Source organism: Notothenia rossii (genome assembly GCF_949606895.1).
Source record: "Notothenia rossii genome assembly, chromosome: 5".
Lineage (NCBI taxonomy): Eukaryota > Metazoa > Chordata > Actinopteri > Perciformes > Nototheniidae > Notothenia > Notothenia rossii.
The window spans coordinates 42636132-42651012 of NC_136903.1; the positions used below are offsets into that span (position 1 = coordinate 42636132).

The 14881-nt window shown below is 38.8% G+C and overlaps 1 protein-coding gene and 1 long non-coding RNA gene across 2 annotated transcripts in view; both read left to right on the forward strand.

Moving 5' to 3' along the window:
• Window positions 1–14881, forward strand: part of LOC307039612 (polypeptide N-acetylgalactosaminyltransferase 18-like) — a 448297-nt gene that overhangs the window by 377423 nt on the left and 55993 nt on the right. The window lies entirely within an intron of this gene.
• Window positions 9112–13417, forward strand: LOC307041592. The gene is made up of 5 exons (XR_013808807.1): window positions 9112–9326; window positions 10589–10728; window positions 11050–11218; window positions 11402–11497; window positions 12349–13417. It is a non-coding gene; the product is annotated as an uncharacterized lncRNA (long non-coding RNA).

Below are 14881 nucleotides of genomic sequence, written 5' to 3' on the forward strand. Positions count from 1 at the left end.
AAGCTACTTCCATTTCATATAGAGTAATAAAACATGTTTAAGCTAATTTCTCCACAATGTTTGTAGCCATTTAGTACCCACACATGAAAGAATAAGAACAGAGGTATAGTTGAACAGTAATCATGTAGCACATTGAAGGATTATTTGAATTATTTGAAGTATTAAAGTAACGGGGTATGACAGGAAAGTAAAATCTGGTATATTCATTTTGGTGTCACCTTATATATGTTCATGTGTGTTAAATTTGAAGGGACAAAGTATCCTTTCCTCCCCCAATATATTGAGGTGAATTCTGTGTGCTTAGAGAAGAGATGGGAGCATGGGACACCCTTATTTGGAGATAGTGCCGAGGCTCTGGAATGCTTCCCTCGTAAAAAAGGGTGTGCGTGACACAATCTTGTAGCAGATGTGTATGTGTTTTCATTGAAGTAAATATAAATGCTACATGATTACTGGTCAACTATACCTCTGTTCTTATTCTTTCATGTGTGGGTACTAAATGGCTAGAAACATTGTGGAGAAATTAGCTTAAACATCTTTTATTACTCTATATGAAATGGAAGCAGTTTTTTATGACAGGGACGAGAGAGGTGGGGGAGGGACACATTCCGAAGAGGTTCAGCAGGTCAATTGTCAGGGGAATCGACTTGTTTTCAATAGAGGTGTGTGGTTAGTTACTTTGTGTTAATAATAGCAGTATGTGTAAAGGAAGCTGGAAATATACAATGTGAAACCTTTTATTTGAAGTAAAGATGTGAACAATAGCTCAAACAAATGGAAGGGCCATAGGTAAGCCTGTGAGAAGTTTGACTATTTGAAAAGCATCTCTAATACTGCTTAAGAGCATAGGTAATGTGTTCCTCGTTGTTATTGATATGAAAGTAATTAACATGTATTACGTATATTTAGCCAACTATAACAACTATATCTTAAAACATACTTTTAACTTGTGTGTGGCAGTCAGGAGGCGGGAAGATGGACTCAGGGACCAAGGGCCATAAAGGAGATGTGTGTGTGCTGGCTACAAGCTGCTGTGTCGCACTGATTGGGTGCGACAGGCCATGTGTTGGTCTCTGCCAATAAGATGACCTCTGGGGGAAAGCACGTACACCTCCTCCTCCTGTGTTTTAGTATGAAAGACTGTGTTTTCCTTTGGTTCGCGCTCTTGTTTTTCACCGGCCGTTCCTGAGACCTGTCTCACACGGGTGGTAGAACCTGAGCCCGGAGTACTCTGCAGAGTGCTTCGTGATTTCTTTGTATTTTGTATCGTTACTGTATATCATTAAAAGCAGGATTATTGTTTCACTTGTATTCTGGTGTTTCTTAATCCCTCCCTTCTCCCGAATTCACCCAGCTTGTCAAACGACACGCGGAGACGAGGTTGGTTTGCAACATCCTCAAAATCTCCAACAAATGGTGAACCCGACGTTTCTGAGTGGGGTGTTTTCGGGGAAGAGACCACCAGCGGCAAGCGGACGGAATAGTCCAGGGCTAAACATCTCGGCCTCTTCTGACAACTACAAACAGAGCTCTGTACAATAGGCTACCAGGTGAGCAAACACGATTTAATTCGAAACCTGTGATTTGACCATATTCCAAATTTTAGGGTTGTCAGACGAAGTTTACAGTGTTTTTTTTTATAGTAACAATGCAAATGCCTGTTTTAGTTGTTAAAACCGAATATTGAGTTTCGGCAGGCCAGAAGGGTATTAAAGTCCCTGGCTTGGAAGTGGAGGTATAAGAGTCCCCACAGTTAAAATCGGATATCAAGTTCCGACAGGCCAGAAGGGTATTGAAGTCCCGGGCTTGGAAGTGGTGGTATTGAGTCCCCACAGTTAGACTGTCTAAGAGTAGTCAGTTGGTTGTATTAAGTCTCCATATAAGACTGACCCAAAATAACGAATCCACAGCTCGACGGGGCTGGAGATGAGTTATTTGTTATAAGTGATCCAAGGGAGAGTAACGCAAACTTCAGAAAGTCATTCTGAAGTGACCGGGCCTCACTATATCCTTTGGTGTGTTGTGAATATTTACTGGTAACAAGGACAGTAAGTCAGATCAATAGATATGAAGTCTGTGAATATTTACTGGTAACAGAAACAGCCTAAGTCAGATGAATAGATACGAAGTCATAATGAAGGGAACATTTTAACGAGAGGAGCGTGAGTTAAGAGCTTACGAGGACAGTGGGTTCAAGCAGAAAAATTGAATAAAAGGATAGCAGAAGTGTTAATTGTTGAAAGAAGCCCCCCTTTTCCAAAGGAGAGGCTGAGAGCTACAGCGGGGGAGAGAGAAGGGGGTGTCAGTATTTGTCTGTGAGAGTTCCCCCCACCCTTTTTCCTCTCGAGAGCAGCAGCAGCAGCCCGGAGTGTGTCTGCTTGCTTTTTTCTCTAGTGATCTGAAGTTGGAGTGAAATACATAGAAAATGAACAGATCAAGGTGTGATTTGAAGTGGAAGATATATTGAAATAAATAAGAAACAATGATTTGCTGCTATTTAAATATAGTCTTTGAGAACTGATTGATACCGTTGCATTGCGTTGTGAATTTCATGGTATTTGTCATTAACTAAGGATTGTACTTAATTATATTCCAAGGGGAAAATTATATTAAATACAGGAACAAAAGAGTAGAAAGTAAAGAGAAGATTTTTGTAAGTTCGTCAGAGGGAATCTGTTAATGTTTAAGCATGACAGAGGTCATGCACGAGGTTTTGCTCCAGCCATCTCACACGGTTACACAAAGGGGTGATTTATGAGAAACTTGTGGTCAGGAGAAATGAGATGTTTTGGAGAGTAGACAGAGAGAGAGAGAAAAGTAAGGTTGTTGCTAAAATATAGAGAGTAAAAGTTATATAAAGTGAACTACTATTCGGGAGAATGTCATATTGTTGAATGAGTAACCTAAAATAAGTGAAGATGGTGAAATAGTTTGAGTAATGATACAACCGGTAACTACTGATTAAATACACAGTGATGGTGTACATGAACATTGAGAGTAGATTAAGTTGTTTTGTTCTTCATGCTTTTCACCAGAAGTCATTTGAATTGTTATTATTTTTAAGTCGTGTTGTTTTGTGTTATATTTCTAGACTATAATGTACCCACATGCATGTGGTTTCTTTGTCCCAGTTCATTTTAAAGTCAGCCGCCTCATGGCTAAATCTATTTGACCCCATGAGGTCAAGAGTCATTCTGTTAGACCACCATCTTGTGAAAGACAAATCATTGTTCTTTTGTCACATTTTGAATTAGAAAAGAGTTCATTTTGCTAGATCAATTTATCTATAAATGTTGTAGTGGGAGTTTTGTGTTTGCTAACATTTTTAGGAACGACAACACTAGGAGATGAGTAAACTCAAGAATCCGTGGAGTGTAAATACATTAAGAAAAACACATTTTTATACTCTAACTTTTTGCACATCATAGACAAGGTATTTAGACAATATAAATAAATATTCACCAAAAGTAATAAGTAAAATGGAAAGTAGACACAGGCCTACACTTGAGTCAAAGTATATTACTGTGATCTGATCAGTGTGCTCTGCAGGTTTACTATTGTTCTAAGTAACAGTGGGATTTAAAATATTGGAGAAAGTATGGAGATGTTCTTTCGTAGTGTGTGAAATATGTAATGCTTGAAACAGGTATTTCAATATATGGAAGAAAATGGTTTCCTGAAAGAGTCAGGTTGGGTACATATGTAACAATGGATGAAACAATTTATAGAGGGAGTTTTTGTAATATCATTAGTAGACATTAATGGTGTTGTTTAGATGGCATTTAGCAACTAAGACAGATAGTATGATTAGAAAGAGACAGAGTGGAAAGGGTTGGATTGATTCAATCTCAGTGTGCTAGACTTCTTATGGATAATGCGTCCCGGGACCTGGACTCCCCCTCTGAGTTAGAAAGGCTACGACCCCGTCCCTCCAAGCAGACAAAAGACCCAACCCAAAAGGAGGCTCCTCCTTCTCCATCAAACAGACAGAGAACCGGAGCTGAACCGTCTCCACCTGAGGCATCCAGAACCAAACCGCTTGCTGACATACAGAAATACTCTCATCAGTCCCTCAGACAGGGCATGAAGCTGAGCCACGAGATTTGGCACAGGAGCAGAGTGGGGGACATGAGAGCAGAATCCGCCCTCCATGAAGCAGCAGAGAGACTGTAAAGGGGAGATGAAATGCAAAGCAGTGCAAGAACAGTGGCATGATGTGGGCTGCACATGTGACTGGGCCAAAGGCTGCCTAAAACAGTTACAGCGGATGGATTCAAGAGCTGATGGACTGAAGAGAAGACAGAATCAGAGGAGTTGGCATGGTCGATTTGAAGTGAGGAGGTCGGGGTCACGGCTTGAGACAACCAGGGGAGGAGAAAAGGAAAACGGGAATGAGTGAGTTTACACATAAACACACTTATTCACAAAACGCGCATAGAAGACACCACATTTAAAGAACTTGAATTGACTTGATAAATAAGTAAAGATAAAAAGAGGTATTAACCATGAATTAATCGATTGGTAAATTCAAAATAGCAGTAAAGAGGAAACTATTAATGTAAAATGAGAAAATCATCCTAAAAACACACTGAGGGTTAAAGGGGAGACATGAGGGAAATATGCACTACACTTTAAGCAGGGGGTGTTTTGGAGTAGCACAGTGTAGAACCATATTCTTCAATCTTTCCATCATATTAATAAATCATTCTTCAAGAGATTTTTATTCATGTGTGAATAAAGCAGTGATTTCATTTGTTACAATATTGATTTCACCATTGTGGCATAGTTATTACCATAGGAGGGCTTTAGGATGGAAACTGTTTTTAATCCTTGATAGAGTAAAGGGTGATGGTTGCATGTTCGGACACCCAAGGTTCCACACACTGCTAAAGAGTTTAACATTGTTTTTAAGTAGACCGGAATTGAAGATAAATGAGTATAATGAGCTATGAAATGCAGAGCTACACAGATCCTAGTGATGTTTTGACTTAAGATAATAGTTATGTACACAAGTTTCTGAATTAGATTTATTACACATTTTAATACTACTTAGTTGTAAATAAATTGCAGTAGTAGTAGTACTATTATGAAGTGAGTTTTGTACCAAGTTGCGGGAAATGTGGGAAGCAGCCGTCCCGATGACAAGTTAGAGATATCTGACTTAAGGTGGTAATCGTGAATTGATAAATGATGGCGCTCCATATATGACTGATTTTTGTAGACAGAGGATACTGGCCTATGCTGAAATATCAAAGTCTCTGCAGGGCACGACACATGGCCAATGAAACTGAGACCAAATGACCTTTGACCCTGACTGACAGTGTGACTTGAGAAAAGCACTATCAATGACTGACTCTGGGGCTGACCAAACTTGACTTTACAACCTGACAGTGTGGGTGTGAATGAATTTCTGCATGTGATCAGTGTAACTGCATGATTCTAAAACAATAACTAACCGAGCATGTCTTTGGACTAATACATTATTTTGGAGCTCCATGGGAAACACAGGTTTCCTACAATTCCACACATTTGGAAAAATGCACATGTGACCCGTTTCTAATTCCCACAGGAGTTGGCGGTTTGCAAATGTAAAACTCAAACTAAAATCTAAAGATTCTGTTTCTTTTAGGACTGCCAGCTGGAAATGAACACTTATTTTCCCTGGAGTGTTTACTGTGAAAAATGATGGATGTACTTTTGTGAATGATGTTTGGTATTTTCTTATAACCACTGGTTACCTGAAGGTTTTCTTCCCATACAGGATTTTATTACACATGTTTACATGTGTAAAAAGGGGGAGTGTGGGATATTTTCATTTAGGGACTGGAAGAAACCTGCCGCCCCAACTCAGATGTTCAATCTGACCATTGATTGACAGTTTTAGATTTAACCTGCTCCCTATCTGGGGATAAGATAATGTTTGATTAATGTTGACATGTTTCTAATATTGATTGAGTTATAACAGGTAACACAGATGCAGAATCAGTGGCCGAGGGGCTACTGAGAGAGGTAATTCCAGAATGAGAATGAGAAGGTGAACTGTGATAATGAAAACAATTTTGTAATATTTCAACAGGTATTAAAGTAACTGAGGTTTGAAATGTAGAAAGAACATATTACAGCTAAGTTAAAACATAGTAATGTAATGAGATAGAATTTAATTTAGACAACATCTTGTAACTAGCCTGGTAAAGAAGTAAAAGCCATAGACTGTTTAGATCATTAGGGGAATGTACATTTAATTTAAAGTCATAATAGAAAGACATTGGATGACAGTATGTTGGATTTCTGTATTCATTTTTCAGCTTGATAATATCCAAGCAGTGACAGGTAGAAGCAGTCTCGCCTGGAAATTATTCACTTTGTCAGTATCATGATTTTAGTTGTTTTTAATCCATAACATTAGTGTGTTTCTTTACCAGAAACATTAGCAGTTCATATTATATTTAGATTTTAAATGGGATCTCAAGGATTTCATTTATAATAACACAGATGCTTGTCAGGAATTCAGAGCTATTGAGATATGTTATTTAGTTCACCTGAAGATGTTGGGGTTTATTTTGTTGACACAGGCCAAGTATTAGAATTCTGAAGCGGCCTACCAACGGTGGGTCAAACACCTGAGGGCCCAGAAGCCCTGAGCGTAGACTTGAGGGGTGGGTATCAGATTTCTCCACACAGGTTGCTGACGCCAAAAGGGGGACCCGAGGAGCAGGAGGCCGACACAGCGGAGTTCGTCTGGCTGAAGGTCGTCAGGCCTACGTGACTCAACCCCAGGTTCTCCGGCCTCTACAGAATCTCATGCCGTCCGCCGAGGAGCAAAGGGGGACATCTGGTACTACTGGAGCCAGTGTGCGGCGAGGAACACTCCGGCTAGGACCTTGGAGGACATCAGGAAGGACCTCGCGGACATCCCTACAGCAGACGACTTGGAAGCAGGCATCAGCGGACTGGAGGAGAAGGACCTCGCGGACATCCCTACAGCAGACGACTTGGAAGGAGGCGTCAGCGGGCTGGGGGACTTCTCGAGGCAGCAGAGGAGTCTACTTCTCTCTGATCAGATTCATCAGTTCCACCTTTGAAGGAAAGGCCGCATCTCCCCCTCCCTATCAGCTGCCCTTGTTGGCGTATTCCGCTGAGGGGGGGGGGGGGCCCTGAGGATTCAACAACACGCAAGGATGCTGCTGTCTGGCACTCAGGCTCTCACTCTGATAGTTTCTTCACTGTCATTGGAGGTTGTTTTCTGTTCTCAAAGGTTTAATGAAGGGGGACAGACACAGTATCAAAGAATGACAGTAGTTTGTTTCAAATGTCTTATGTGTGTTGGTCTCGTTAATGCGAGACCAAAAAGGGGGAATTGAAGGATTATTTGAATTATTTGAAGTATTAAAGTAACGGGGTATGACAGGAAAGTAAAATCTGGTATATTCATTTTGGTGTCACCTTATATATGTTCATGTGTGTTAAATTTGAAGGGACAAAGTATCCTTTCCTCCCCCAATATATTGAGGTGAATTCTGTGTGCTTAGAGAAGAGATGGGAGCATGGGACACCCTTATTTGGAGATAGTGCCGAGGCTCTGGAATGCTTCCCTCGTAAAAAAGGGTGTGCGTGACACAATCTTGTAGCAGATGTGTATGTGTTTTCATTGAAGTAAATATAAATGCTACATGATTACTGGTCAACTATACCTCTGTTCTTATTCTTTCATGTGTGGGTACTAAATGGCTAGAAACATTGTGGAGAAATTAGCTTAAACATCTTTTATTACTCTATATGAAATGGAAGCAGTTTTTTATGACAGGGACGAGAGAGGTGGGGGAGGGACACATTCCGAAGAGGTTCAGCAGGTCAATTGTCAGGGGAATCGACTTGTTTTCAATAGAGGTGTGTGGTTAGTTACTTTGTGTTAATAATAGCAGTATGTGTAAAGGAAGCTGGAAATATACAATGTGAAACCTTTTATTTGAAGTAAAGATGTGAACAATAGCTCAAACAAATGGAAGGGCCATAGGTAAGCCTGTGAGAAGTTTGACTATTTGAAAAGCATCTCTAATACTGCTTAAGAGCATAGGTAATGTGTTCCTCGTTGTTATTGATATGAAAGTAATTAACATGTATTACGTATATTTAGCCAACTATAACAACTATATCTTAAAACATACTTTTAACTTGTGTGTGGCAGTCAGGAGGCGGGAAGATGGACTCAGGGACCAAGGGCCATAAAGGAGATGTGTGTGTGCTGGCTACAAGCTGCTGTGTCGCACTGATTGGGTGCGACAGGCCATGTGTTGGTCTCTGCCAATAAGATGACCTCTGGGGGAAAGCACGTACACCTCCTCCTCCTGTGTTTTAGTATGAAAGACTGTGTTTTCCTTTGGTTCGCGCTCTTGTTTTTCACTGGCCGTTCCTGAGACCTGTCTCACACGGGTGGTAGAACCTGAGCCCGGAGTACTCTGCAGAGTGCTTCGTGATTTCTTTGTATTTTGTATCGTTACTGTATATCATTAAAAGCAGGATTATTGTTTCACTTGTATTCTGGTGTTTCTTAATCCCTCCCTTCTCCCGAATTCACCCAGCTTGTCAAACGACACGCGGAGACGAGGTTGGTTTGCAACATCCTCAAAATCTCCAACAACATATATTTACTGCAATGAAAACACACATATTTGCCCCAAGCATGTGTAACGCACACTCTTCTTTTATGAGGGAAACATTCCAGAGTTTTGGAGCTATCCCCAAATTAGTATGTCCCCTGCTTGCATCCCTCTCTAAACACAAAGACTTCACCTCAATATATTGGGGAGGGAAAATATACTTTGTCCCTTCAAATTTAACACACATGAATATATATAAGGTGACATTAAAATGAATATACCAGATTTAACTTTCCTGCCATAACACGTTACTTTAATCCTTCAAATAATTCAAATAATCCTTCATAACTCATCATTTACCATACTAACATTTCCCCAATGGATGTTTAAGAATGTATTAAGCAGTAGCTTATGTAACCCATATGAAATATAGGGCTACTAGACCCCTTTATGTCATTTAGATGTATGAATAAATGTTGTTTCTGCACGGAGCACTCTAGAATGTACACCCAGGGTAATGATGAATGGCGCAAAATGCGAATCACTCGCCTCTCTCTCTCTCTCTCTCTCTCTTTCCCTGTGAACACCATAAGTTGAACAGCTCCTAGTATATTAATAGTATATTTTTTTAAAGTGTTATTTGTACTCTCAACTATATCAGTTGACAAACTCTGACCTGCAAGAACCCCTGTGTGAACCCGAACTAGAAGACGACAGCCTGTGTCTCCGGTGAGTTGAGGCTGTTAGCTCCTTGTTAGCACTGAAGGGCTAGCCTACTAATATGACAATGACAGTCAGTTTTTGTTGTTTATTATGAGATACATTTCATTTAAAAACCAATCGGGGTTATGAAAGTGATCTCTAATGTTTTTGATGTGCTTTGGTGCACATTAGCTTATGCTAATCGCGAGCTAGCGATGCTAGCGATGCTAGCTAGCTCTAGCTGTGAGTTGATGCTAAACGCTAGCAGAAGCTAACGGCTAACACCACGTGTTAGTTCAATAGAACAGAAGCTCATAGCATAGCTAAATATTAAAAGAGCGTTGCTCTTCTTTTACTTAAAACCACTCTCTTTTAGTTATTTAATTTGTTTCATTAGCTGTAGTGCTGCTACATGCTGACTGCAATATCTGTTCATGTTCATGTTAAGAATAACTGTTAAAAGTGGTTGAAAACAGTTAAACTGATAGTTAAAAACATAAAGTGTATCCCTTGTGTATTTCAAATTGAATGTAAGATGTGTTGTTTAGAAATACAAGTTAATTATCACTAGTTAAAATACACATTGGTGATGAAGGTGAACTCTGCTGCTCCGCGACGAGGGTCTAACTTCAGCAGCTTGAGTAAAAGTAGAAGTACTCAGATCTTGTACTTGAGTAAAAGTAGAAGTACTCAGATCTTGTACTTGAGTAAAAATAGAAGTACTCAGATATTGTACTTGAGTAAAAGTAGAAGTACCAGAGTGTAGGAATACTCTGTTACAGTAAAAGTACTGCATTCAAAATATTCCTCAAGTAAAAGTAGAAAAGTATTCATCAAAATATATTGAAAGTAGCGACAGTAAAAATAGTCATTGTGCAGATTGGTCCATTTCAGAATAATATATATGATATGTTTTATAATGATTGATCATTAAAGTGTTCTCAAAGCTGGTAAAGGTGCAGCTAGTTTGAATGACTTGTGTACTGCAGGGTAGCTTGTGGATTTATTCCAGGTGGAACTAAAGTCTGATTTAACACTTGATTATATTTCACATCATTCATCCACATCTGTAAAGTAACTAAAGGTATTAAATACATGTAGTGGAGGAAAAGTACACCTTTTACCTCTGAATTGTAGAGTAGAAAAACAAAGTAGCAAAACATTTACATACTTAAGTAAATTACAAGTATCTCAAAATTGTAAGTATAGTACTTGTTGAGTTTAAGAACTTAGATAAATAATAAACTGTAAATGTATTAACTGAATATTTTTCATTTATTTAACATTAGAAATGTATTATAGTCTGGCCAAACTTGATGGCAAGATGATGCACACCACATTTGCACTGCGGCGACAGACCATAGTGAGGACATGCCCGCCAGTGAACGAGCTCATGGACCTCTGGCCTGCTCTCAAAATGGAGTCTGAGGTAATATGGATTAGCTCTCTTTTTCCTGTTTTCTTCTTTATTGATAACATATGGCACATTCTGTGACTCTTATAGTGGCTATTTGCTTTATATAGAAGTGTCATAGATCTTCAAAGTTCCAGCTCCTTCCCTGTGGTGTAATGTAATGCAAGGAAAAGAACAGGAAGTTCTCGTTCTTGCCACAGGGAAGGAACTGACTGGTCAAACTTGGAGGATCTATTACCTATTTGTAAGGAGGATACCACTTTAACCTAGTTTGATTTATTTTGAACTGAATAATTGACATTGCTGTATTGTCCTTCTGCTCTGTTTTTTAAATAGGTGTATGCAGAGTTCCAACGGATTACAAAACAGAATCTGCCGAACACCTTCTACGCTGCTTTTGACCGCCATCTTCCTCGACTGATGGCCATATTTAGACGGAAGGCGTCCAAAACTGGGAAGACAGCTGAGGCTTTGGCTGAAATTTTGAAAAATCCACGATGAACAGGTAAAGAGATTATTTTACAATTCAAAGGTTGAACATCTAACGTTGGAGAGATTAAAAATATATATTTTGAATTTTACAATTAGCCCACTTTGTTTTTGCTATTTGTCTGATTGCATTAAAGATGTGAACAGTTTATGTGTGGATATATGTTCTGATTGGATTGTTGGATTTTTATCGTTATAGGAATTACATGACATCAACACCAGGCGTACCACCGTTATCCATGCCCCTCCTGTGTATCTGCAAGAGGACACCTCTGGATTTTTCCGAAGCTGCACAGTGAGTCTCCTTAATTAATTAACAGTACCATTCTATATTAAGTGAATAGTTCATTAAAATACAAATATTTTGTTGCACTTATCCTGGTTCTGTCTATCCATCCATATAGTTTGTGTGATTTGCAGAGGTTTTGGTCTGTTTTCCTTCACCCAAATACAAATGAACTGAATATTTTTTTTTTTTTGAAGTGATACTAAAGTTAAAGGAGACCTATCATGCAAAATGCACTTTTGTACGTCTTTTATAATGAATATGTGTCCCTGGTGTGTCAGGGAACTCACCAAGTGTCAGAAAACACAACCCTCTCTCTTTTACTCCATACCCAAATCTCTAAAAACGGATCTGATACAGACTGATACAGATTTGAAATACCTCTGACGTCAGGAACGAGGAGCTCCGCCTATATGGGTAACTCTCCACCTATCAGGGAAATGTTTGCATGTTTGCCATGGTTACTTCTTTTTATTCTCCGCTGTGGCTCTTTTTCTCCCTCCCCGAGGCAAGTGTTTGCTCCTGCTGCTGTTATTCATTGCAATCCCTCCCTCGCTGTAATTCTCTCTGGTAGTCCACAGATGACAAACACCCACCTCTCCGCCTCTTCCAAGGAACGAGGGGACCGTGCGGCAGAGTTTCAGTTCGATTTTTTTTCATCGGTCAACATGTCCGTTAAAGTTTGAATCTTCCGGACAAAATTAGAAAAGTGCTGGTCAAAGCTCTTCTTTGTTATTTATTACGCCAGCTCCCGCTAGTGGTACGCGGAGGAATCTGACATATAACAAGTAACATTTAATGTAATGTAATGCATGACCAACCCCCAGTTTGTGATTATTATCTCTCTTTCATTCATTTAGGAAGAGTCCGAACCAGAGCTTGGAGGTGTTTCAGTGGCCCTCCTTACTGTCACCAGTGACAATGGCACAAGTCAAGTGCTATATCAGCCTGTGACCATCTCTGTTGTCATCGAAAATGACATTGTGGTCAGCCTCCCTAGACTTGCAGATGCATTCCTGGTAATGTTTGGACTAATTTATGCACTACACCTCAGCTATCCCAAAGGACTGACAAACACTTTCGAGTTCACTCAGAAGGTTTTACTTGGTCTGGAAGATGTTAAATTGTCGCCCAAGTTGCAGACCCTCAAGAATGACTTGCTGATGCATGTGTAGAAATCCATCTGAAAAACAGGTGTGGAGTGAGGCATTTTAAGGCATTTTCCCTCTACTTCAAAGTGATTTCCTTCTGAAATAAAAATGTCTTAAGAAAGTTGCTGTACCAGTTGTTGCAGGTTTTCAGCCAGGCGGTCAAGCTGCTTAATGTTCCCTTTTACTTGTACATGTTGTATTAATGTAAAATGTTTACTGTTTACCATTGTTCACATCAAAGTATCTTTGATTTTGAGGGATGATTGTTTGCACTTTAATAATAGCAAATATTTCTGATTAACCGGCATTAATCATGTGAATGTGTATTTATGCGTTTGTTTGTTTGTTTGTTTGTTGTTGTTGCTGCACTTTAACTCATCCAGATGAAGATTTGATACTTGTTAATGTAATTCATTTACATTTTAGAGTTTTAGAGTGAAAGGGTTCATACTGTCATTGTGATTTTATCAAAGTTGTTGCCCTATTCAGGTTTTAACCAAAATGTGCCAGAAGTACAATTGCCTTTGCATTTTTTTATTTTTTTTTATGATTACTTATTTTACTGCCAATATGTCAAATGTTAACAGCACAGCATGTTAAATAGGAGGGCTAGAAAATAAGAAATTTAGTAAAGCTGTTCAAGTTAGTTGCACTCGATTAAATTGAGGCAATCAGTTGTGTCAATGTTTTTAAGTTTTAAGTTATGTGATTTTGAGTTGACTAAGTCAATGTGTTTGGTTTGGTTGAAATAATAAATATTGAGTTCTGTTAACCCAAAAAAAAAGACTGTTTGAGTACTTGTTTTTTTAAGTTCTGGTAACTTAATCCATTAGTAGAGGTGAATTCAAATGTTTAAATCACAGTACCTGAACATATTTGAGTTGACTTAATAAGCCATTTTAATTTTACTGTAATAAATAGGTACATGTAGCATTTAATCAAATTATTTAAGTTCTTGAAAATTGTAAGTTTTGAGTTGATTAACTTAAAATACTTGAGGCAATCAGTTGCCCTAATTCTTTTTGAGTTAATTTTACTTATTTGGGCTTACAGTGTACAATTCAGAGGTTAACCTGGTATTTTTACTCCACTACATTTATTTTAGTTACTTTGCAGATTCTGATTAATGATGTGAAATATAAACAACCCTTAAAGCAGACTTTAGTTACACCTGAAAAAAAAAATGCAGGGATAGGTGATAGTCAAGTGCCAACAATCAGGAGAGATATTTGATAGTTGGTGCTTGAGAAGACTAAACATTTATCGGCAGATCTCTATAAAGTATATTAATTACTCGTTATTCTCTTCTAATAGTGAATTAAAGACTGTATAATTGCTATTTTGCACATCCCTTTCAAGATTTCAAGATGCTCTAAGGTTTATTGACATATCATACACAACTACGGTGTAGTTATGCAATGAATGAAAATCTTGGGTCACAGGTTCCTCAACAGTGCATTACAAGACATCTATCAATATGTGTGTATACCTCCACCATTAAACTGTCAAATTCTGCACATTTCTTATAATATCTACATACATTAGAGCAGGGGTGGCCAACCAGTCAGAGGTTAAGAGCCACATTTGTTCTATGTTACTGCAAAGAGCCACATCAAACACACAGTCACTGTTACCGCTTGTTTCAGTTTTTTGTTTTCTGGAGACAAGATTTCAACCACGTCACTGATGCATTTTTGTGGCATTGGGATATATTTTTTTTTTAATCCTCTGGAGCAGAGAGAGGAGCTGTGGATTATTGTTATTGATTAATGCATCAGTGTTTGGTCAAAAACACTAAATTCACAACTTAAAATGAAAGTGTTTAGTTTATTTAATAAAAGAGCACATGTTCAATGTGAAAAGTGACAGTAGTTATAGATTATTTGCAATTTGGTGCTATATATATTTTAAAAAAAAATGTATATATATTTTTTAAACACCTTGAATTTCAGGGGGGCGCGGGGCTCCGTTGGCTGAGCGCAGCGCCCCTCCAAGACAATGGTAGGGGAAACACTGGATAGTGTTTAATCAACGATAGGTTTTCTCCTCCTCAAAGGTGATTGGTTCACTGCATCGCAGGTATTATAGAGAGCCGCAGTGATGCGTCCTTAAACCCGGAAGTACACTTCTTCCGGTTCCTTCGTCTAAAACGCAATGCAATTTCTCCATAGGATTTTGGAAAATAGCTCGAAATAAGGTCTGTGGTTGACACATATTTAAGAGATGGATCACGTTTTGTTCA